At 47.0% G+C, this 23,709-nt stretch overlaps 1 protein-coding gene and 1 long non-coding RNA gene across 4 annotated transcripts in view; both read left to right on the top strand.

The window, feature by feature from the left end:
• Positions 1-23,709, top strand: part of HIVEP3 (HIVEP zinc finger 3) — a 1,468,651-nt gene that overhangs the window by 672,003 nt on the left and 772,939 nt on the right. The gene's annotated exons all lie outside the window — the stretch shown is intronic.
• LOC143818175 (uncharacterized) lies at positions 15,827-16,916 on the top strand. The gene is made up of 3 exons (XR_013224362.1): positions 15,827-16,317; positions 16,408-16,468; positions 16,549-16,916. It is a non-coding gene; the product is annotated as an uncharacterized LOC143818175 (long non-coding RNA).

Below are 23,709 nucleotides of genomic sequence, written 5' to 3'. Positions count from 1 at the left end.
CGTCAATGAAAAAGACCTGGGTGTATGGGTGGATGACAAACTCATATTCAGTGGCCAGTGTCAGGCAGCTGCTACAAAGGCAAATAAAATAATGGGATGCATTAAAAGAGGCATAGATGCTCATGAGGAGAACATAATTTTACCTCTATACAAGTCACTAGTGCGACCACACTTAGAATACTGTGCACAGTTCTGGTCTCCGGTGTATAAGAAAGACCTAGCTGAACTAGAGCGGGTGCAGAGAAGAGCGACCAAGGTTATTAGAGGACTGGGGGGTCTGCAATACCAAGATAGGTTATTACACTTGGGGCTATTTAGTTTGGAAAAACGAAGGCTAAGGGGTGATCTTATGTTAATGTATAAATATATGAGGGGACAGTACAAAGAACTTTCTGATGATCTTTTTAATCATAGACCGGTGACAGGGACAAGGGGGCATCCTCTACGTCTGGAGGAAAAAAGGTTTAAGCATAATAACAGACGCGGATTCTTTACTGTAAGAGCAGTGAGACTATGGAACTCTCTGCCGTATGATGTTGTAATGTGTGATTCATTACTTAAATTTAAGAGGGGACTGGATACCTTTCAGGAAAAGTATTATGTTACAGGGTATATATATTAGATTCCTTGATAAGGCGTTGATCCAGGGAACTAGTCTGATTGCCCTATGTGGGGTCGGGAAGGAATTTTTTTCCCCATGGTGGAGCTTACTCTTACCACATGGGTTTTTTTTGCCTTCCCCTGGATCAACATGTTAGGGCATGTTAGGCTTTGTTAAAGTCTTTCTTCAACCTTAATAACTATGTAACTATGTAATTCCTCTCCGCCGGTGTGAAGGTCTTGGAGAAGAAGAAGCAAGGATGCTTCCGACCTTGAGCATCCTTTTGGAAAAGGACTGCTCCAGCACCAACGGATGAGGCATCCACCTCCATGATAAATGGCTTATCTACATCGGGGCTATGTAGGATGGGAGCGCTAGCAAAATGTGACTTAATAGAAGAGAAGGCCTTGGAGACCTCTTCAGACCACAATTTGGGATTTGCTCCCTTCTTGGTGAGGGCTACCAAGGGAGCTACCAAAGTGGAGAAGTGGGGAATGAACTGGCGATAGCAATTAATGAACCCCGTAAAGCGCTGCACCGCTTTAAGAGAATGGGGTTCTTGCCAGTCCATCACAGCCTGTAGTTTGGCCGGATCCATAGCCAATCCCTGGGCGGAGATGATATAGCCCAGGAAAGGTAAAGACTCCTGCTCAAACATACACTTCTCCAACTTTGCATAGAAGGAATTTGCCCGTAAGACGTCGAAGACTCTGCCAACATCTATCCGGTGGAGAGTAGATGAGAATATCGTCCAGATAGACTAAGACCAAGGTGGAGAGCATATCCCGGAAGATATCGTTAACAAAGTCTTGGAAAACAGCTGGGGCATTACAGAGCCCAAAGGGCATCACCAGATATTGATAGTGCCCATCCCTGGTGTTAAAAGCCATCTTCCATTCGTCCCCCTCACGGATGCGAATCAGGTTGTAAGCACCCCGCAGATCTTATTTTGTGAATACCCTTGCTCCCCGAAGCCTATCAAGGAGCTCCGAAATCAGGGGCAGAGGATACTTATTCTTAACGGTGATGGCGTTAAAACCCCTGTAATCTATGCATGGACGTAGTTCCCCGTTCTTCTTCTGTACGAAGAAGAACCCAGCCCCTACAGGTGACACTGACTTCCTGATGAACCCTCTTGCCAGATTCTCTTGAATGTACTGAGACATTGCCTCCATCTCCGGGAGAGATAACGGATAGACCCGACCCCGGGGAGGCTCAGCACCAGGCAAGAGATCAATAGGACAGTCATAGGGGCGGAGGGGCGGTGGGGCGGAAGGGTCTCCGCCGCCTTTTTGGAGAACACATCCACATAGGGCCAATATTGCTTGGGGAGAGAGGATAGATCTGCGGGTACCTCAGTAGTAGCAACCTGAACGCATTCCCTCTGACACCTACCCCCACAAGATTCACCCCATCCCAGAATTCTGCCTGAGGACCACTCGATATGAGGAGAGTGGTACCGTAGCCAAGGAATCCCCAACAGGACCTCATCAATTCCCTCAGGAATGACGAGCAGAGATATAATCTCCTGATGGGATTTCGACATGGACAGAGTAAAAGGGATGGTCTGGTGTGTTATCTGTGAGGGCAGTGTCGACCCATTCACCACTCGTACCGTCACAGGCTGAGCTAGCATTACCAGGGGTATTGCGTGACGTTGGGCAAAGGCAGAAGACATAAAATTGCCCTCCGCCCCAGAATCCACGCAGAGCTCCACCGAGTGGGTGGATGAGCCTATAGTAATTGTCCCCTTAAAGGACAATTTGGAGGCAAACGTCGCCGTGTCTAGTGTACCTCCACCTACTACCACTAGACACTGATGTTTCCTCGACCGCTGGGAACATCTGGTGGCAAGATGTCCTGACTGCTGGCAAACATGACATACCTTGAGTGCACAAGCGGTCCGGGACTTAGATCCCACTCGTGACACTTCCATGGCCTCATGTGACTCGGGGACCAGGACCGGAGATTCCAGAGGTTTGGCGAAGGTGGGAGCCAGCTGAAACCTCTGCCTACACTGAGCTCGCTCTAACCTCCGCTAGTTAAAATGGAGGTCAATACGAGTGGAGACAGCTATTAACTCCTTCAGTGTGACGGGAATCTCCCTAGTGGCCAGAGCATCCTTCACGTGGTCAGCCAGCCCCCTCCAAAATATGGGGATAAGGGCTTTATCCGACCACTCCAGCTCAGATGCTAGGGTACGGAAGTGGACGGCAAAATGGCTCACCAAGGACGAACCCTGAGTCAATGCCGGCAGTTGGAGCGCCGTGTCATGGGTGACTCGAGGTCCTAAAAAGACCTGTTTCAGAGTGCTCAGGAACAACGGAGCACTCTGCACCACATGATTGCCACGCTCCTACAGCGGCATAGCTCATTCCAGCGCCCTGTCCGACAAGAGAGACACAATAAATCCCACCTTTGCCCGCTCTGTGGGAAAACGTGCAGCCAGGAGCTCGAGGTTTATAGAGCACTGACTCCCGAAAACCCTACAAGATTTACTATCTCCAGAAAATTTTTCTGGCAGCGGGAGGCGAGATAATGTCAGAACAGGGGTGGCAGTGGACAAGGTTGCTGCAGCCACGCTAGCAGCCTGTACAGCAACTGCAATAACATCCACAGCTGAGGTTGTGCTCTTGAGAGCCGCCAACCTACCCTCCAGCTGCTGGATGTACCGCAAGGACTGCTGTATGTCAGCCATTTACTAGCCAGACCCTGGCGCTAGTATTCTGTTAGGGCTGGCGGAACGCACCGAGTTAATTGAGAGATGTTATTTGGTGCGTTTGCAGCCCGGGATCCAGCGTGCAGGAGAGGACCTGTTTCTGGCAAATGGCGGCCCTTTATGGCAGTAGAAGCGAACTCTGTTACTTCACAGAGATGCTGTGCCAGGTCTCACTCTGACCCTTGGTGGCTTTTGAGCCCGCGCTTGAGGACGCCCCGAGTCAGCAGCTGAGACTTTGGCAAAAAAGAAAAGCGGAACCCTGTTGACTTCACAGGAGTATCCAGCAACTGCCGAGCTGATGGCAGTGTGTGGCAACACAAACATACAATCTCCTCACCGGAGGAGCCGGTATTCTAGGGGACTATTTCAGCCTGGGCCCTAAATCCATGCACACAATCTCCTCGCCGGAGGTGCCAGCATTCTAGAGGCTTATTTCAGCTGAGTCACTGAACACACAAAAATGTGACCACACTGGCGCATACACATAACTGATTCAATACTAGCGCATGGCCGTGCAGTCATGAGAGCCTTAAATAGCTGCAGCAAGTACAGGACCTTCCTAGAAGGACCAATGAGAGGTTGCTACAGAGCCTGAGCACCTTCTGGACCTTCCTGGAGGACCAATGGATTTAGCTGTAGTATCTGAACATGTGACCCTCGATCTCCACTGAGAGATCTTACTCTGGGCATGCTCAGAACGAGAAAAGCAGGACTTAGTCCCAGAAGCGTCTGCTCGCCCCTGCCCAGCACTGGCTTCAATGGCAGAAGCTGGAAAAGCAGCAGTAACCCTTTGTACAGAGTCAGACTGAGCGAGACGCTGGGACTGACGTCTCTGTTGAGCATGCTCCACTGCGGCAGGAGAAGAATGGGAGACCGCAGCAGAGATGGCCCGAGATTCCCCCTGTGCAGAGACAGGAACTCGACCCCTAACACTATATTCCTTATTTACCCATCACTTTATCCATCACTATATGCCTTATTTACCCATCACTATATCCATTACTATATGCCTTATTTACCAATCACTAGTGTTGAGCATTCTGATACCGCAAGTATCGGGTATCGGCCGATACTTGCGGGTATCGGAATTCCGATACCGAGATCCGATACTTTTGTGGTATCGGGTATCGGTATCGAAACAACATTAATGTGTAAAATAAAGAATTAAAATAAAAAATATTGCTATACTCACCTCTCCGACGCAGCCTGGACCTTACCGAGGGAACCGGCAGCGTTCTTTGCTTAAAATGCGCGCTTTTCCTTCCTTCCGTGACGTCACGGCTTCTGATTGGTCGGGTGCCGCCCATGTGGCCGCGATGCGACCAATCACAGCAAGCCGTGACGTAATTTTCAGGTCCTTCTAGGCATTCAGTATTTTAAAATTACGTTCCGGCTTTGTGATTGGTCGCGTCGCGGTCACATGGGCGACGCGACCAATCACAAGCCGTGACGTCACGGGAGGCAGGAAACGCACGCATTTTTAAAATTACGTTGCGGCTTGTGATTGGTTGCGTGCCGCCCATGTGACCGCGATGCGACCAATCACAGCAAGCCGTGACGTAATTTCAGGTCCTGAATGCAGAAATAGGCATCAGGACCTGAAATTACGTCACGGCTTGCTGTGATTGGTCGCGTCGCGGTCACATGGGCGGCACGCAACCAATCACAAGCCGTGACGTAATTTTAAAAATGCGCGCGTTTCCTGCCTCCCGTGACGTCACGGCTTGTGATTGGTCGCGTCGCCCATGTGACCGCGACGCGACCAATCACAAAGCCGAAACGTAATTTTAAAATACTGAATGCCTAGAAGGACCTGAAAATTACGTCATGGCTTGCTGTGATTGGTCGCGTCGCGGCCACATGGGCGGCACGCGACCAGTCACAAGCCGTGACGTCACGGAAGGAAGGAAAAGCGCGCATTTTAAGCAAAGAACGCTGCCGGTTCCCGCGGTAAGGTCCAGGCTGCGTCGGAGAGGTGAGTATAGCAATATTTTTTATTTTAATTCTTTCTTTTACACATTAATATGGTTCCCAGGGCCTGAAGGAGAGTTTCCTCTCCTTCAGACCCTGGGAACCATCAGGGATACCGTCCGATACTTGAGTCCCATTGACTTGTATTGGTATCGGGTATCGGTATCGGATTAGATCCGATACTTTGCCGGTATCGGCCGATACTTTCCGATACCGATACTTTCAAGTATCGGACGGTATCGCTCAACACTACCAATCACTATATGCCTTATTTACCCATCACTATATGCCTTATTTACCCATCACTATACCCATCACTATGTGCCTTATTTACCCATCACTATATCCATCACTTTGTGCCTTATTTACCCATCATTATACGCTTTATCACTGTATGCCTTATTTACCCATCACTGTATCCTTCACTATATGCCTTATTTACCCATCACTGTATCCTTCACTATATGCCTTATTTACCCATCACTATATCCATCACTATGTGTCTTATATGCCCATCACTATACCCCTCGCTATATGCCTTATTTACCCATCACTATATCCATCACTTTGTGCCTTATTTACCCATCACTATACGCTTTATCACTGTATGCCTTATTTACCCATCACTGTATCCATCACTATATGCTTTATTTACCCATCCCTATACCCATCACTCTATGCCTTTTTTATCCATCACTATATCCATCATTATATGCCTTATTTACAAATCACTATACCCATCTGTAACGGAGTACCACCCCCACCCTGATTTCATAGACCATACTTCATTAACATTTCCTACCCTGCTTCTGGTGGGGGGCATTGTGTTCATTTGTTGCTCTCTGCAGGGGGCTTCTCAGACTGGCTGGGACAGTGGGACTGGACATCTGGAGCCTCTTTTGTACATTTACTCTGGCTCAACTGGCTAGGTTTGCTCAGGATCATGTACGGATGGCTCAAACCAGACAGAAGACATGGTATGACCGCAAAGCACGCTATCGAGAGTTTACAGAAGGACAACGGGTCTTGATGATTGTTCCCCATCCACAAAATAAACTTCAGACCACTTGGGATGGTCCCTTCCGAGTTCTCAGAAAACTTAATGACACCAATTACCTCCTTGCTTTAGATGACCAGGGTCGAAGGCAAAAGACTGTCCACGTGAATATGATCAAGGAATATCATGACCGGACCCTACCTGTGATAGCCAGTTGTCAGCTAGTTTCAGAAGAGAGTCAGGACGAGGACCCGTTACCTGATCTTGTTGAAGCTGCGAGAACCCCATACACTGTGGAACAGGTTTCTCTGGGGGACCACTTGAATTCCTTACAACAGAAACAAATGCTGGAAGTGCTTCACCAAAGACAGGCTGCTTTCTCATCCCGACCAGGGCAAACCACAGTAATTCAGCATGATGTGGACACACAGGGCATCCGCTATACAGCAGGCTCCTTACCGGGTACCAGAATCTGTTAGAAGCACCATGCAACATGAGCTGGAGGAGATGTTACAGCTGGGGGTAATTCAGGCCTCACAAAGTCCTTGGGCCTCTCCTGTGGTGTTAGTACCCAAGAAAGATGGCAGTACTAGATTTTGCATGGACTACAGGCGATTAAATGACCATACCATTAGCGATGCCTACCCAATGCCCCACATCGATGAACTTCTAGAGCGGCTAGCTGGGGCAAAATATGTCACCACCTTGGATCTCAGCAAGGGATACTGGCAAATCCCTCTAACGGAGGGAGGAACAGAAAGATCGGCTTTTATAACCCCCTTTGGTCTGTTTGAATTCCTATACATGCCGTTCGGTATGAAGAATGCCCCTGCCACATTTCAGCGAATGGTGGACCAGATACTGCGGGGATGCGGCAACTTTGCTTGTGCCTACTTGGATGATATTGCTATATTTAGTCACACAAGGGCGGATCATTTGAGTCAAGTAGCTGTTGTTCTCGACCGACTTTATGCAGCTGGCCTAACAATTCGACCTGATAAGTGCCAGTTGGGGATGGGTGAAGTACAATACCTGGGGCATAGGGTAGGGGGAGGGAAACTACGTCCTGAACCTGCCAAAATACAGGCTATCAGAGAACGGCCTGTACCCCAAACCAAGAAACAGGTTATGGCTTTTTTGGGCACTGCTAGCTATTACAGGAAATTTGTTTCTCATTTCAGTACTGTGGCCAAACCTCTTACGGACCTTATGAAGAAAGCCATGGCCAGAGTGGTGACCTGGACTCCAGCATGTGACGAGGCTTTTAACCTGCTGAAGAATGCCCTCGTCTGTGATCCTGTTCTTGCTGCCCCGGACTACAAGAGGAGGTTTATTGTGCAGACAGATGCCTCTTCTTATGGACTGGGAGCTGTTCTCAGCCAAGTGAATGCAGCTGGGGAGGAGCACCCCATTGCCTACCTTAGCAGGAAACTGCTGGACCGAGAAGTGGTCTATGCAACTGTAGAAAAGGAATGCCTGGCTGTAGTATGGGCCCTTATAAAACTGAGGCCATATCTGTATGTTCGAGAATTTACTGTTGTTACTGACCACAATCCCCTCACTTGGCTGAATAGGGTTTCTGGGGACAATGGACGTTTACTGCGGTGGAGCCTGGCACTTCAGCCCTACAATTTCACCATACAATACAGAAGAGGGAGACAACATCAAAACGCTGATGGATTGTCCAGGCAGGAAGAGTCATATGTCATGTTGGCCATGTCTAAGTGTACTTGACAAGCGACCTGTTGAGGTCACTAGTCTGTACACAATCTGAGAGGGGAAGGGGTTGTAACGGAGTACCACCCCCACCCTGATTTCATAGACCATACTTCATTAACATTTCCTACCCTGCTTCTGGTGGGGGGCATTGTGTTCATTTGTTGCTCTCTGCAGGGGCTTCTCAGACTGGCTGGGACAGTGGGACTGGACATTTGGAGCCTCTTTTGTACTTTCAGCTCCAGGTAACAAATGTTTGAGGGTGGGTGTGAGCCCCTCCACCCATCCAAGGGGCTGATCCCTAGAGGGTGGAACAATAAGCCCATTGATATACTATCATTATTCTGGGACCTGTGTGGTGTGAAGAGCTAGGATCTGCTGCGGCCAGATCCTGGTGCCTGTCTATGAACTAGTGTTTTGTTTTCCCTGGAGTTGGATTGTCGGGTGTCGCCCTGGATTTGTTATTTTGTTGCAGCCTTATTGTAAGTTGAAGAACCTGATCACTGTTTGCCGGAATATTCTCTCAGTTGCAATAAAGGTCTCTTGGATTATTCATTGGTCTGCTGTCCCTCCTTGCTCTGTCGCACACCCAGTCAGAGGAACCTCCAAGAGTGTCCTGCAAGGACTTTAAGCCATTTAACGAGGCTGCAGGGGACATTGAGGGATTCTTCCAGGACTTTGAACATCAATGTCGATTAATGGAAGTCCCGGAAAGGGAGCGAGTCAGACATCGAGTGGGGCTTTTAGACGGTGGAGCTGCCAAAGCCTACAGATCTATGGACCCTCAGTGGAGCTGTGAGTATGAGGAGGTAAGAGGCCATCTTGGAACATTATGCTATAACTCCAGACACTTACAGAGCGCAGTTCCGCTCCTTAGCCTGTGAGGGTGAAATGTCTTTCAAGATATATGCCCACTGGCTCAAACAAGTGTGTCACCGCTGGCTGGAGGGAGAGGGGGCCTTAACTTGGGATACTTTCCTCCAAGTCATCCTAAAAGAACAGTTCTACACCAAATGCCCCGCTGAGATCCGGGAATGGGTGCGTGAGAGGAGACCAGCGACAGTGGAGCAAGCTGCTGCTCTAGCTGATGAGGTTCTCACCATCAAGCCTCAGTGGAAAAATTTACTGGTGGGTGGAGTAAAAACTACCAACACCCCACCACCAGTGGTCTCTTGTCCTTCAGTCCCCAAAGTTTGCTGTCCCACTAGACCACCACCTCATGTTGATACCCATGTGACTCACCTTCCAGCTAGTCCTGCCCCTTCCTCTGATATGCTACAAGGAGAGAAAGTAGTAGAGTGCAGGTGTTATGGATGTGGGCATCCTGGGCATCTGCAGGCCACCTGCTCAGCTATACAGTGGAAAAATCGGTCTCAACCCCAACAACCACCATATGCACCGTCACATAGATATCAGCCTCCAGGTTCCCTTATCTCCGTCCCCAGAGTGCACATGGGAAGGAGTGCGTTACAGCGCAGATGTTACCGATGTGGGCAAGCTGGGCATCTGCAAGACAGCTGCCCTCAGGGTCAATTGAGGAATGACCCTGCACCAAATCGGCCTATCAATTATTTACAGCCAACTACAATGGAGGAAGCGGTGCCACCGCTACAAATTGATTTGCCTAATAGCTCAGAAACCCATGTTCGACCTTTAGGGGTTTATGGGGTGCGGGCCACAGCCACGTGTTCCTCTAATCCTCAAAGAAAGCATGTACAGGAGGCCATGCTGGACGGTCAGAGAGTTATTGGCTTTTGTGACTCTGGGGCATTTCTCACCATAGCTGATCCCAGAGTGGTTCGGCCAGAGGCAATACAGCATGGACCTGGCATTACCATGGAATTAGCTGGAGGCCAATGGAAGAATATCCCAAAAGCAAGCTTAGAACTGGACTTTGGCTTTGGGGTCAAGCAATGCGTGGTTGGGGTGATGAGGGGCCTGCCTGCAGATATTGTCTTAGGAAATGATGTGGGAGAGCTACAATGTCGATTTGTGGGTGCCGGAGGCAGAGTTTAAGTCAAAGAAGATGTAAAATGGAGCCCGCCTTTAAGCCTACAGCTGCACCATACAATAAAGATGAGGCAGTCGACACAAACGCTAATGAATTGTCCAGGCAGGAGGAGTCATGAGTCATGTTGGCCATGACTAAGTGTACTTGACAAGCCACCTGTTGAGGTCACTAGTCTGTACACAATACGAAAGGGGAAGGGGTTGTAATGGAGTACCACCCCCGCCTTGATTTCATAGACCATACTTAATTAACATTTGCTACCCTGCTTCTGGTGGGGGGCATTGTGTTCATTTGTTGCTCTCTGCAGGGGGCTTCTCAGACTGGCTGGAACAGTGGGACTGGACATCTGGAGCCTCTTTTGTACTTTCAGCTCCAGGTAGCAAATGTTTTTTAGGGTGGGTGTGAGCCCCTCCACCCATCCAAGGGGCTGATCCCTAGAGGGTGGAACAATAAGCCCATGGATATACTATCATTCTTCTGGGATCTGTGTGGTGTGAGGAGCTAGGATCTGCTGCTGCGGCCAGATCCTGGTGCCTGTCTATGAACTAGTGTTTTGTTTTCCCTGGAGTTGGATTATCGGGTGTCGCCCTGGATTTGTTAATTTGTTGCGGCCTTATTATAAGTTGAAGAACCTGATCACTGTTTGCCGGAATATTCTCTCAGTTGTAATAAAGGTCTCTTGGATTATTCATCGGTCTGCTGTCTCTGCTTGCTCTGTCGCACACCCCGTCACATATATGCCTTATTACTCATCACTATACCCATCACTATATGCCTTATTTACCCATCACTATACCCATCACTATATGCCTTATTTACCCATCACTATATCCATCACTATACGCCTTATTTGCCCATCACTATACCCATCACTATATGCCTTATTTACCCATCACTATACGCTTTATTTACCCATCACTATATCCATCACTATATGCCTTATGTACCCATCACTATACCCATCACTACATGCCTTACTTGCCCATCACTATACCCTTCACTATATGCCTTATTTACCCATCACTATATCCATCACTATGTGCCTTATTTACCCATCACTATACCCACCGCTATATCCATCACTATGTGCCTTATTTACCCATCACTATATGCCTTATTTACCCATCACTATATCCATCACTGTATGCCTTATTTACCCATCACTATACCCATCCCTATATGCCTTATTTACCCCTCACTATACCCATCACTATTTGCCTTATTTACCCATCACTATACCAATCACTATATGTCTTATTTGCCTATCACTATACCCAACACTTTGTGCCTTATTTACTCATCACTATATCCATCACTATATGCCTTATTTACCCATCACTATACCCATCACTATATGCCTTTTTTACCCATCACTATACCCATCACCATATGCCTTATATGCCCATCACTATACCCCTCACTATCTGCCTTATTTACCCATCACTATATCCATCACTATATGCCTTATTTACCCATCATTATACCCATCACTATACCCATCACTATATGCCTTATTTGCCCATCACTATACCAATCTCTATATGCCTTATTTATTTACTCATCAGTATATCCATCAGCATGTGCCTTATATGCCCATCACTATGCCCCTCACTATATGCCTTATTTACCCATCACTATATCCATCACTATATGCCCTATTTACTCATCACTATACCCATCACTATATGCCCTATTTACCCATCACTATACCCATCACTATATGCCTTATTTACCCATCACTATAGCCATCACTATATGCCTTATTTACCCATCACTATGTGCCTTATTTACCCACAATATACCCATCACTATATGCCTTATTTACTCATCAGTATATCCATCAGCATGTGCCTTATATGCCCATCACTATACCCCTCGCTATATGCCTTATTTACCCATCACTGGTTGTAACAGCTTGTCCCTCCCCCAACCTGTGTCCCTGGTCTGCCATATAATCATGCATGAGTCAACAACCAGTGGGGGGAGCGCTCCCCCATAGAAGGGTGGATCCCAGGACACCGAACAATAGACTCATGTGTTGGCTGATTCAGTTGGGAGGAGACTTGGGAAGGGCTGGGATCTTATGCTGAGGCGAGATCCTAGTGCCACAGTGTGGAGGGTAAAAAGCTGCCATGTTGGACTGTGTTGTGTCCCTCATCTGCTGGAGCCATTGAATTCACTAAAGGACTATTTCTATTTCCCTGGCGTCGGATTGCCGGGTGGCGCCCCCGGATCTGCTCCCTTTGTGTGGATTCATTGTGGACTCATTGTGGACTACTTACGGACGCTGCAGAACTACTTTCATTTGTGTTATCTCACTTCCCTGTTCCAATAAATCTTGTTGGATTGTCTATCGGCCTGGTGTCTCTTTCTGCTCTGTCACAAACCCCGTCACACTATACCCATCACTATATGCCTTATTTACCCATCACTATACCCATCACTATATGCCTTATTTACCCATCACTATATCCATCACTATATGCCTTATTTACCCAACACTATACCCATCACTGTATGCCATATTTACCCATCACTGTATGCCATATTTACCCATCACTATATGCCATATTTACCCATCAGTATATGCCATATTTACCCACCACTCTATCCATCACTATGTGCCTTATTTACCCTTCACTATACTCATCACTTTATGCCTTATTTACCTATCACTATATCCATCACTATATGCCTTTTTTACCCATCACTGTATCTATCACTATATGACTTTTTTACCCAACACTATACCCATCACTATATGCCGTATTTGCCCATCACTATACCCATCACTTTATGCCTTATTTACCCATCACTATACCCATCACTTTATGCCTTATTTACCCATCACTGTATCGATCACTATATGCCTTATTTACCCATCACTATATCCATCTCTATATGCCTTATTTACCCATCACTATATCCATCACTATATGCCTTATTTACCCATCACTATACCCATCACTATATGCCTTATTTACCCATCACTATATGCCTTATTTACCCATCACTATACCCATCACTTTATGCCTTATTTACCCATCACTATATCCATCACTATGTGCCTTATTTACCCATCACTATACCCATCACTATATGCCTTATTTACCCATCACTATACCCATCACTATGTGCCTTAGTTACCCATCACTATACCCACCACTATATGCCTTATTTACCCATCACTATATCCATCACTGTGACGGGGTGTGCGACAGAGCAAGGAGGGAAAGTAGACCGATGAATAATCCAAGAGACCTTTATTGCAACTGAGAGAATATTCCGGCAAACAGTGATCAGGTTCCTCAACTTACAATAAGGCCGCAACAAAATAACAAATCCAGGGCGACACCCGATAATCCGACTCCAGGGAAAACAAAACACTAGTTCATAGACAGGCACCAGGATCGGGCCACAGCTGCAGATCCTAGCTCCTCACACCACACAGGTCCCAGAAGAATGATAGTATATCAATGGGCTTATTGTTCCACCCTCTAGGGATCAGCCCCTTGGATGGGTGGAGGGGCTCACACCCACCCTCAAACATTTGTTACCTGGAGCTGAAAGTACAAAAGAGGCTCCAAATATCCAGTCCCACTGTCCCAGCCAGTCTGAGAAGCCCCCTGCAGAGAGCAACAAATGAACACAATACCCCCCACCAGAAGCAGGGTAGGAAATGTTAATGAAGTATGGTCTATGAAATCAGGGCGGGGGTGGTACTCCGTTACAACCCCTTCCCCTCTCAGATTGTGTACAGACTAGTGACCTCAACAGGTCGCTTGTCAAGTACACTTAGACATGGCCAACACGACTTATGACTCCTCCTGCCTGGACAGTCCATCAGCATTTTGGTGTTGGCTCCCTCTTCTGTACTGTATGGCGAAATTGTAGGCCTGAAGTGCCAGGCTCCACCGCAGTAAACGTCCATTGTCCCCAGCAACCCTATTCAGCCAAGTGAGGGGATTGTGGTCAGTAACAACAGTAAATTTTCTACCATACAGATCTTGTAGATTGTGAGCCTTCGCGGGCAGGGTCCTCTCTCCTACTGTACCTATTATGACTTGTATTGTTCAAGATTAATGTACTTGTTTTTATTATGTATACCCCTCCTTACTTGTAAAGCGCCATGGAATAAATGGCGCTATAACAATAAATAATAATAATAATATGGCCTCAGTTTTCTAAGGGCCCATACTACAGCCAGGCATTCCTTTTCTACAGCTGCATAGGCCACTTCTCGGTCCAGCAGTTTCCTGCTAAGGTAGGCAATGGGGTGCTCCTCCCCAGCTTCATTCACTTGGCTGAGAACAGCTCCCAGTCCATAAGAAGAGGCATCTGTCTGCACAATAAACCTCCTCTTGTAGTCTGGGGCAGCAAGAACGGGGTCACAGACGAGGGCGTTCTTCAGCAGGTTAAAAGCCTCGTCACATCTTGGAGTCCAGATCACCACTCTGGGCATGGCTTTCTTCGTAAGGTCCATAAGAGGTTTGGCCACAGTACTGAAATGAGAAACAAATTTCCTGTAATAGCTAGCAGTGCCCAATAAAGCCATAACCTGTTTCTTGGTTTGGGGTACAGGCCATTCTCTGATAGCCTGTATTTTGGCAGGTTCAGGACGTAGTTTCCCTCCCCCTACCCTATGCCCCAGGTATTGTACTTCACCCATCCCCAACTGGCACTTATCAGGTCGAATTGTTAGGCCAGCTGCATAAAGCCGGTCGAGAACAACAGCTACTTCACTCAAATGATCCTCCCATGTGTGACTAAATATAGCAATATCGTCCAAGTAGGCACAAGCAAAGTCGCCGCATCCCCGCAGTATCTGGTCCACCATTCGCTGAAATGTGGCAGGGGCATTCTTCATACCGAACGGCATGTATAGGAATTCAAACAGACCAAAGGGGGTTATAAAAGCCGATCTTTCTGTTCCTCCCTCCGTTAGAGGGATTTGCCAGTATCCCTTGCTGAGATCCAAGGTGGTGACATATTTTGCCCCAGCTAGCCGGTCTAGAAGTTCATCGATGTGGGGCATTGGGTAGGCATCGCTAATGGTATGGTCATTTAATCGCCTGTAGTCCATGCAAAATCTAGTACTGCCATCTTTCTTGGGTACTAACACCACAGGAGAAGCCCAAGGACTTTGTGAGGCCTGAATTACCCCCAGCTGTAACATCTCCTCCAGCTCATGTTGCATGGTGCTTCTAACAGATTCTGGTACCCGGTAAGGAGCCTGCTGTATAGGGCGGATGCCCTGTGTGTCCACATTATGCTGAATTACTGTGGTTTGCCCTGGTCGGGATGAGAAAGCAGCCTGTCTTTGGTGAAGCACTTCCAGCATTTGTTTCTGTTGTAAGGAATTCAAGTGGTCCCCCAGAGAAACCTGTTCCACAGTGTATGGGGTTCTCGCAGCTTCAACAAGATCAGGTAACGGGTCCTCATCCTGACTCTCTTCTAAAACTAGCTGACAACTGGCTATCACAGGTAGGGTCCGGTCATGATATTCCTTGATCATATTCACGTGGACAGTCTTTTGCCTTCAACCCATGTCATCTAAAGCAAGGAGGTAATTGGTGTCATTAAGTTTTCGGAGAACTCAGAAGGGACCTTCCCAAGTGGTCTGAAGTTTATTGTGTGGATGGGGAACAATCAACAAGACGCGTTGTGCTTCTGCAAACTCGATAGCGTGCTTTGCGGTCATACCATGTCTTCTGTCTGGTTTGAGCCATCCGTACATGATCCTGAGCAAACCTAGCCAGTTGAGCCAGAGTTTCGCGAAGCTTCAGGACATATGGGACAACAGGGATTCCTGTATCTTAGGCCGCTTTCACATTTGCGGTTGTGTCCGCAGCGTTTCTTCCGCAAATATCTGCATGCGTTGTGTATTCCTATCTTTAACATTATCGACGCATGCGTTTTTCTATGTTCGCGTTTTGCCGCGTTTGACGACGCATGCGTCGTCTAGCCGTCTGCGTCTTGGCGCAGAAATGCAACATGTAGTAATTTTTAGAGGCGTAATTTTGCCGCCTGGAAACGTATGCGGCTGATTGCGCAAGGTTTGCGCCAAAAAAACGCATTGTAGTCTATGTAAACGCATGCGTTTTTCAGTACATGCGTTTGCTTGCGTTTGCCGACGCATGCGTCTCAATTGAGAAAAACATGTCTAGACACTGATAAGCCACCCCCCACATACAAGGTGATAAAGGGAGGGTGTGGACAGTTGCAGGTCACTACTCATCAGACTGCCTTGCAGACGAGACGCCCCACAGCCCCTTGGAGCAGCAAACAAGCCTCAGAACTATGTGAGTATATCCTATCCAATGCATTTCTTTTCTATAATCTGTGTCTATGTGCCCTAATTTCTGTCATTCCTTTCTTTCTGCACACATCAGAATGTCTTCTTCTTCTGATGAGGAAACGCCTGGGCCTGCACAAGGGGAACATGTCAGCGAAGTGAGTATTCACCTCCTCAGATTGGTAAGTATTCACTGTCACATCTACACATATGACAATGTATATTTTCCCTTTTTCAGACCACTTCTTCTACAGCGGAAGAGACTGGGCAGGAGACTGGGCAGGAGCAGCGTAGTCACGGCCGGGCAACATGGCGGCATCGTGTAAGTATAGCTGGCTGAATGTGTATTGTATCCTCACTTTATAATTCTTGAATCTTCATTTCTTTCTACTTCTCTCTTTCTTTCCCTTTTTCTTCAGCACCAGTGTTTTTTTTTACTTCAATATTCATGCCATTCCTCTGATTCTGTTTTCTGTCTTCCGTATGTGAACGCCTCCTATATTAATGTACTTTTTGTTGTTAGGTTCCAGAGGAGGATGAGGACCTAATTGAGAATGAACACCTCATCTCCCTGGTTCAGGACCTAATTGAGAATGAACACCTCATCTCCCTGGTTCACGAGCGAGTCGCATTGTGGGACACCCGGGATCCACTGCACGCCAACAATGTGACGATCCGGAGGCTTTGGAATGAGGTGGCCGCAGCGTTGTGGGATTGCTGGGCCAATGCCCCGGCTCGGGTCCGTTCTGCATTTGGTAAGTATCGCAATGCAGTGTGATGTAGTCAATACCTTGGCCATGCTCACACAACTGTGTATGATGTGAGAAAGTCATTACTTTTTCACAGCACATACAGTTGTGTGACCATGGTCAAAAGACCATTGTCCTAACTATTATGTTTTGTTTTGCCAACAGTGTCAAAAGTGAAAACACGTTGGAGATCGATGAAGGACCGCTTCAACAAGGACCTGCGCCAAGAGAGCCAGCTTCCAAGTGGTTCTGCAGCAAGGATACGCAAATACAAGTACCACCGCATCCTTGCGTTTTTGAGACCGGTCCTTGCACGAAGAACGTAAGTATATTGGTTAAAAAAGAAAAAAAAAAGTGGTGTATAATGCAATTTTTTGGGGGTCATTATTTCAAATCAGTATTTTTAATCCAAAACCTTGAGTGATTGATAGATGCAGAAGTGGGGTACGTGTTCTTTGAATACTTTCCCTCACATAGTTCCTCTCCAGGTTTTGGCTTACCAATACTGATTTGAAATACTGAGCAAATACTGAGAGTGTGACGGCAGCCTGCACAACAGATCTATACTCAGCAAGTTAGGTGTCAGAAATAATGAATTCAGGATGCCAATGGCTCCTCAATTCATTTTTCCTGACACTTGTCCTGGTGAGTATACAGGTGGCTTGTATGTCCCCTGTCGTCAATTCGTATTTCCCATCAGTATTTGTAATCCAAAACCATGAGTGGTTGATAGATGCAGAAGTGGGATACGTGTTCTTTGAATACTTTCCCTCACATAGTTCCTCTCCAGGTTTTGGCTTACCAATACTGATTTGAAATACTGAGCAAATACTGAGAGTGTGATGGCAGCCTGCACAACAGATCTATACTCAGCAAGTTAGGTGTCAGAAATAATGAATTCAGGATGCCAATGGCTCCTCAATTCATTTTTCCTGACACTTGTCCTGGTGAGTATACAGGTGGCTTGTATGTCCTCTGTCGTCAATTCGTATTTCCCATCAGTATTTGTAATCCAAAACCATGAGTGGTTGATAGATGCAGAAGTGGGATACGTGTTCTTTGAATACTTTCCCTCACATAGTTCCTCTCCAGGTTTTGGCTTACCAATACTGATTTGAAATACTGAGCAAATACTGAGAGTGTGACGGCAGCCTGCACAACAGATCTATACTCAGCAAGTTAGGTGTCAGAAATAATGAATTCAGGATGCCAATGGCTCCTCAATTCATTTTTCCTGACACTTGTCCTGGTGAGTATACAGGTGGCTTGTATGTCCTCTGTCGTCAATTCGTATTTCCCATCAGTATTTGTAATCCAAAACCATGAGTGGTTGATAGATGCAGAAGTGGGATACGTGTTCTTTGAATACTTTCCCTCACATAGTTCCTCTCCAGGTTTTGGCTTACCAATACTGATTTGAAATACTGAGCAAATACTGAGAGTGTGACGGCAGCTTGCACAACAGATCTATACTCAGCAAGTTAGGTGTCAGAAATAATGAATTCAGGATGCCAATGGCTCCTCAATTCATTTTTCCTGACACTTGTCCTGGTGAGTATACAGGTGGCTTGTATGTCCCCTGTCGTCAATTCGTATTTCCCATCAGTATTTGTAATCCAAAACCATGAGTGGTTGATAGATGCAGAAGTGGGATACGTGTTCTTTGAATACTTTCCCTCACATAGTTCCTCTCCAGGTTTTGGCTTCCCAATACCTTGTATAGAGATATGGCTTGTATTGCCTCCATCGTCTCTTCATATTTTACATCAGTTTTTTTAATCCCCAAGGACTGGTCGATGCATGCAGAAGTATAGCATGTTGTTTTATGAAACTTTTATTCCTACTGTTGAACTCCTGGCTTGCAAATTCTGATGTAAAATTCACTACAAATAGTGTTAGTGTGACCTTTCCCTATCTGAATGTTTATCTAACTGTTGAGTTATCTTTTTGTAAATGTTTTGTAATATATATTTTTTTTTTTCCGCAGCACTTGGAGCTCCACTGTTGGCCCAGGTTCTGGAGCGGTCCTTCATCAGTCAGCCACGGACCCGTCCCAGCCATCCTCCAGCGCTGCAGCAAGTGGGCCTGCCACACAACCTGGAGACCAGGAAGCTGGTCCATCAGGTGTTCCCCTTCCCCAGTCCTCTGCCTCTAGCCAATTTTTTATGGGCTCCTCCCGGCAGCGGCAGAGGGCCGCGGACAGGTCACTCATGCCCGAGTTTTTGCACTTGAGCTCGGTCTTCCATGAGGGACTCAAGGTGATGGGTGACCGACTGGATACTGCCATTAGTCATATGAGCACACGTATCCAGGAGGTAACCACAGCCCTTGCCCAAGTTAAAGCCGACCTCCAGAGGCCAGCACATCATTTTTTTAATCAGATAGAACAGGGCATGTCGGAACACCTTAGTCCTGAGCTCCAGATTACTGTTATGCAGGCCTGCAATGCTGCTTACGTGCAGGCTATGCAGCAGAGTCGGTATTTTCAGCAGACAGTGGGGGCATTTCCAACAGTGCCCACACTGTCACGCTTTACATCAATGCCGACATCTGCTGCATACCACTGCACGGCCACCTCCATTCCAAACACTGCCGGACCGTATTATAGCACCACCACCATGCCCAGTGCAGTGGGTCAGCCCACCGCCACCACCATGACAACTGCTGCTCCTGCTTGGGCCTCCTCCACTGCCACCAGCATGCTGCCGCCGCAGGACCCTGGCCTGGCGTTCCCCGCCACCACTACAAGACTGCCATTGCCGGACCCTGCCCTGGCGTTTCCTGGCACCACCACCAGACTGCCGTTGCTGGACCCTGCCCTGGCGTTTCCTGGCACCACCACCAGACTGCCGTTGCCGGACCCTGCCCTGGCGTTTCCTGGCACCACCACCAGACTGCCGTTGCCGGACCCTGCCCTGGCGTTTCCTGGCACCACCACCAGACTGCCGTTGCCGGAAACTGCCCTGGCGTTTCCTGGCACCACCACCAGACTGCCATTGCCGGACCCTGCCCTGGCGTTCCCTGCCACCACGACAACGAGCCCGCGCAAAACAAGGAAGGGGAAAGGCAAAAAAAACCAAAAAACCATAGCTATCCCTCCCCCCTCACCTCCCAATGTGTCTGTAATGTCTGGTTTGTCTCACCCTTCCAGTGTGTCTCAGCCCTCTCATGTGTCTAGCCCTATCCCTGAATATCCTGACCCCAGCAGTTTCATTGCGCCTTCTCCTGCCACCCCTATGTCGGCTACAGTAAGCCAGACCTCACAACTCAACACCCCACAATATCGGCACTCAACCCCAAGCAGGCGCAGTTAATTTTTTTGTTTTTGTGTTTAATAAACCTGTGTTTTGCCCCAATGAGGTTTGGTTAATTGTGTATTTCGCCGCCGTCACCACACACCGTGCGCCAATAACAAATAATGCGTCAAACACTTTTTGGGGGGCCACCTCCAACCTACAGTACTTAATTAACAGAACACTGAAGCTTGGTGTGTGTTTGCTTAAGAGATATGAAGTTGCCCCCCAAAAAAACACTTGTATTTTCTCAAAAAACAGTTCTTTCTGTTTACTCCGTGACTTTTGGTAGCACACAGAAGACAAAATGGTGGTAATACACAGCACAAGTGTACTCAACAGGTCGTGTCTTATCAGAAACATTATTTATGACCCCTGACCTGCTGATTTTAGAAATGCATTATATTACCTCCATTTTATCTTATGGGTACATATACATATATTTCACACAAAGTGAAGGGTCAATGTACGTCATACATGACATATCTATACTCACCCGGACAAGTGTCATGAAAAATTAATTCAAGAGCAATTAGCATCATAAATTCATTATTTCAGACACCTGACTTGATTACTATAGATTTGTGGTATAGGCTGCCGTCACACTCTCAGTATTCGCTCTGTATTTTACAGCACTATTTGTAAGCCTAAACCTGGAGTGGAGCTATGTGAGGAAAAGTTCAATAAACACATATGCACCACTAAAAGCATTTAACTACCACTCCTGGTTTTGGCTTACAAATAATGCTGTTAAGTACTGGACAACTACTGCGACAATAACAGACATCGTCTATACAGTCTGCGGCAAATAGCTAATGGTGAAACAAGACAGCACTCAATGACGTCAAGAACCTAAGCCCAAAAACCCAAAGTGGTTTGTTAAGGAAATAGATAGGAGACATGGTGAAGAAAGTAAATCACAATTATTTTATTAGAAAAAACATTAACATTCCAAACATAAATTTGCAGACCCGAAACCAGCAGTACATTTTACACCATATTGTCCTGCCATGGCACACGTCCAATGTCAGAATCAAAAAAGGCTGCAAATTGGTTCCGCATGTGGCCTACTTCAACTGTTGACCGCAGCAGGTGATGACGGTAATCAGGCAAAGGGTTTGCAACAGGTTCATCAAGTTCTATGGTGGGTCGCTCCTTAGCCAGAATGAAATTGTGGAGAACCACACAGGCTTTAACCACCTCATCCACTGTCTCCATTTTTAGATTTATTGCAGTTGCTAGAATGCGCCATTTGGACACCATAATCCCAAAGGCACACTCTACTGTTCTGCGTGCCCTGGTTAGTCTGTAGTTATAGATCCGTTTTGTGCAGTTCAAGTCCCGACTTGAATAGGGCTTCAGGAGATTTTTCACTCATCTGAAAGGCCTCATCCCCAACCATTACAAATGGCAGCGGTGGGCCTTGAGTGTAGGGGAGTGGTCGTGGCTGTGGGAAATTAAAATTTTTGCCATAAACACGTCGGCCCATATCAGAGGTTTTAAAAGTCTGTGAATCGTTGCCACGGCCAAAAGCACCAATGTCCACAGCAATGAAGCGACAGTCCACATCGGCTATTGCCATAAGAACTACTGAAAAATATTTTTTGTAGTTGAAGAACTGTGATCCCGTTCTGGCTGGTTTGGTAATCCGGATGTGCTTCCCATCCACCGCACCCAAACAGTTGGGAAAATCACAAACAGTCCAAAATTTGTCAGCAATTTCTTTCCACATGTCCTCCGTGGGTATGGGTATAAATTCCTCACGGAGAATGGTCCATAAAGCCCGGCAGGTTTCAAAAACAATTCCGGACAGCGTGGAAATCCCAAGGCGGTACTAGAAATGAAGGGATGACAAGCTCTCTCCAGTTGCAAGAAATCTGTAGTAAGAATAAATAATTTACAAAATAGGCAAAAAAACATCAGACCTGCAAAAAATTTTGGGTAGCTTTTGTTTAGAATTATTACGTACCTTAAGGTAACCAGGAGACGTTCCTCTGGTGGAATGGCTCTACGGAGCTGTGTGTCCTGTCTCCGGATGGCTCCTTGGACACGATCAAGCAAATCCCGGAAAGAGTCTTGTGACATCCTGGTATATTCCGGGAATTTTTCTGGGTTCTCATTGAGCTCACCATACAGGGTGTGATATGCACCACGGCTCTCACGCAGTTCTACAATGGGGTGTTGCCAAAACCGCCTACGCCGTGTCCTTCTCTGTCTTTCCCGGTTTCGGTGTTGCTCCCAAGCAAACGCACATGCCAGAAAAATCTTGATGCTCAGATCCAGTTTGAAGTAATAGCTATCCATGTGAAGATCCATCTTGTCACAGGACACAGGAGCAAAATCTGAAGATTTCAGCTGTCCTAGGGTCTATATATAGATTTCACATAATACACGCCCTCTGTAGTCCCATTGGCTGGTTCTTGCATCTAGATTTTTTCTCTGGTAAATTTTTGCGACATGCGCACAAAAAACGCAAACGCATGGAAAACGCAAGCAAAAGCATGTAAACGAAGCGTTTTAATGACGCATGCGGTAACCGTAAGCGTTTTAAAAACGCTGCGTTTACACGCGTTTTCATGCGTTTTTCGTGTCCTTGCGTTTGCGGATTAAACGCTGCAGATTAAAACGCTAATGTGAAAGTAGCCTTACACTTGCCCCTCCAAATATTCTTTTAGCAGGGTTAAGGGTCCTCTGACCTTCCTTCCATAGATCAGCTCAAATGGAGAAAACCCTGTGGACTCCTGGGGAACTTCCCTGTAGGCAAATAGGAGATGGGGTAGATACTTTTCCCAGTCTGAATCTATTTCAGTGAAGGCCTTTAGCATATTCTTCAGGGTACCATTAAACCTTTCACAAAGCCCATTGGTTTGAGGATGATATGGTGTAGTTCGGATCACTCGTACTCCACAAGTGCGCCAGAGACACTGTACCAGCTCTGACATGAACTGGGAGCCTTGGTCCGATAGGATCTCACTTGGGAATCTCACTCTAGTGAAAATTGTAACTAGGGCCTCGGCTACTTTGGCGGCAGAAATACTTGACAGGGCCACCGCTTCTGGGTATCTAGTGGCATAGTCCACAACAGTGAGAATGTACTGCTTTCCAGATTTACTGGGTTTAGCCAGCGGTCCAATAATATCAACAGCTACTCTTTGGAAGGGCTCTTCTATTATGGGGAGAGGTTGCAAGGGTGCCTTTGGATGATCTCCTGGTCGCCCTCTACGCTGACATATGTCGCAAGTTCTGCAGAAATGTGCTACTGCTTGAGAAATCCCAGGCCAATAGAAAACCTGAGTTAATCGTCTCTCCGTTTGGGTTTTTCCCTTGATGGCCGGCAGTAGGGATATCATGAGCAAG

The sequence above is a fragment of the Ranitomeya variabilis genome, chromosome 3 (assembly GCF_051348905.1).
Source record: "Ranitomeya variabilis isolate aRanVar5 chromosome 3, aRanVar5.hap1, whole genome shotgun sequence".
NCBI classification, from domain to species: Eukaryota; Metazoa; Chordata; class Amphibia; order Anura; family Dendrobatidae; genus Ranitomeya; species Ranitomeya variabilis.
Note: the sequence above shows the minus strand (reverse complement) of the source record. Positions and strands in the feature narration are given on the sequence as shown.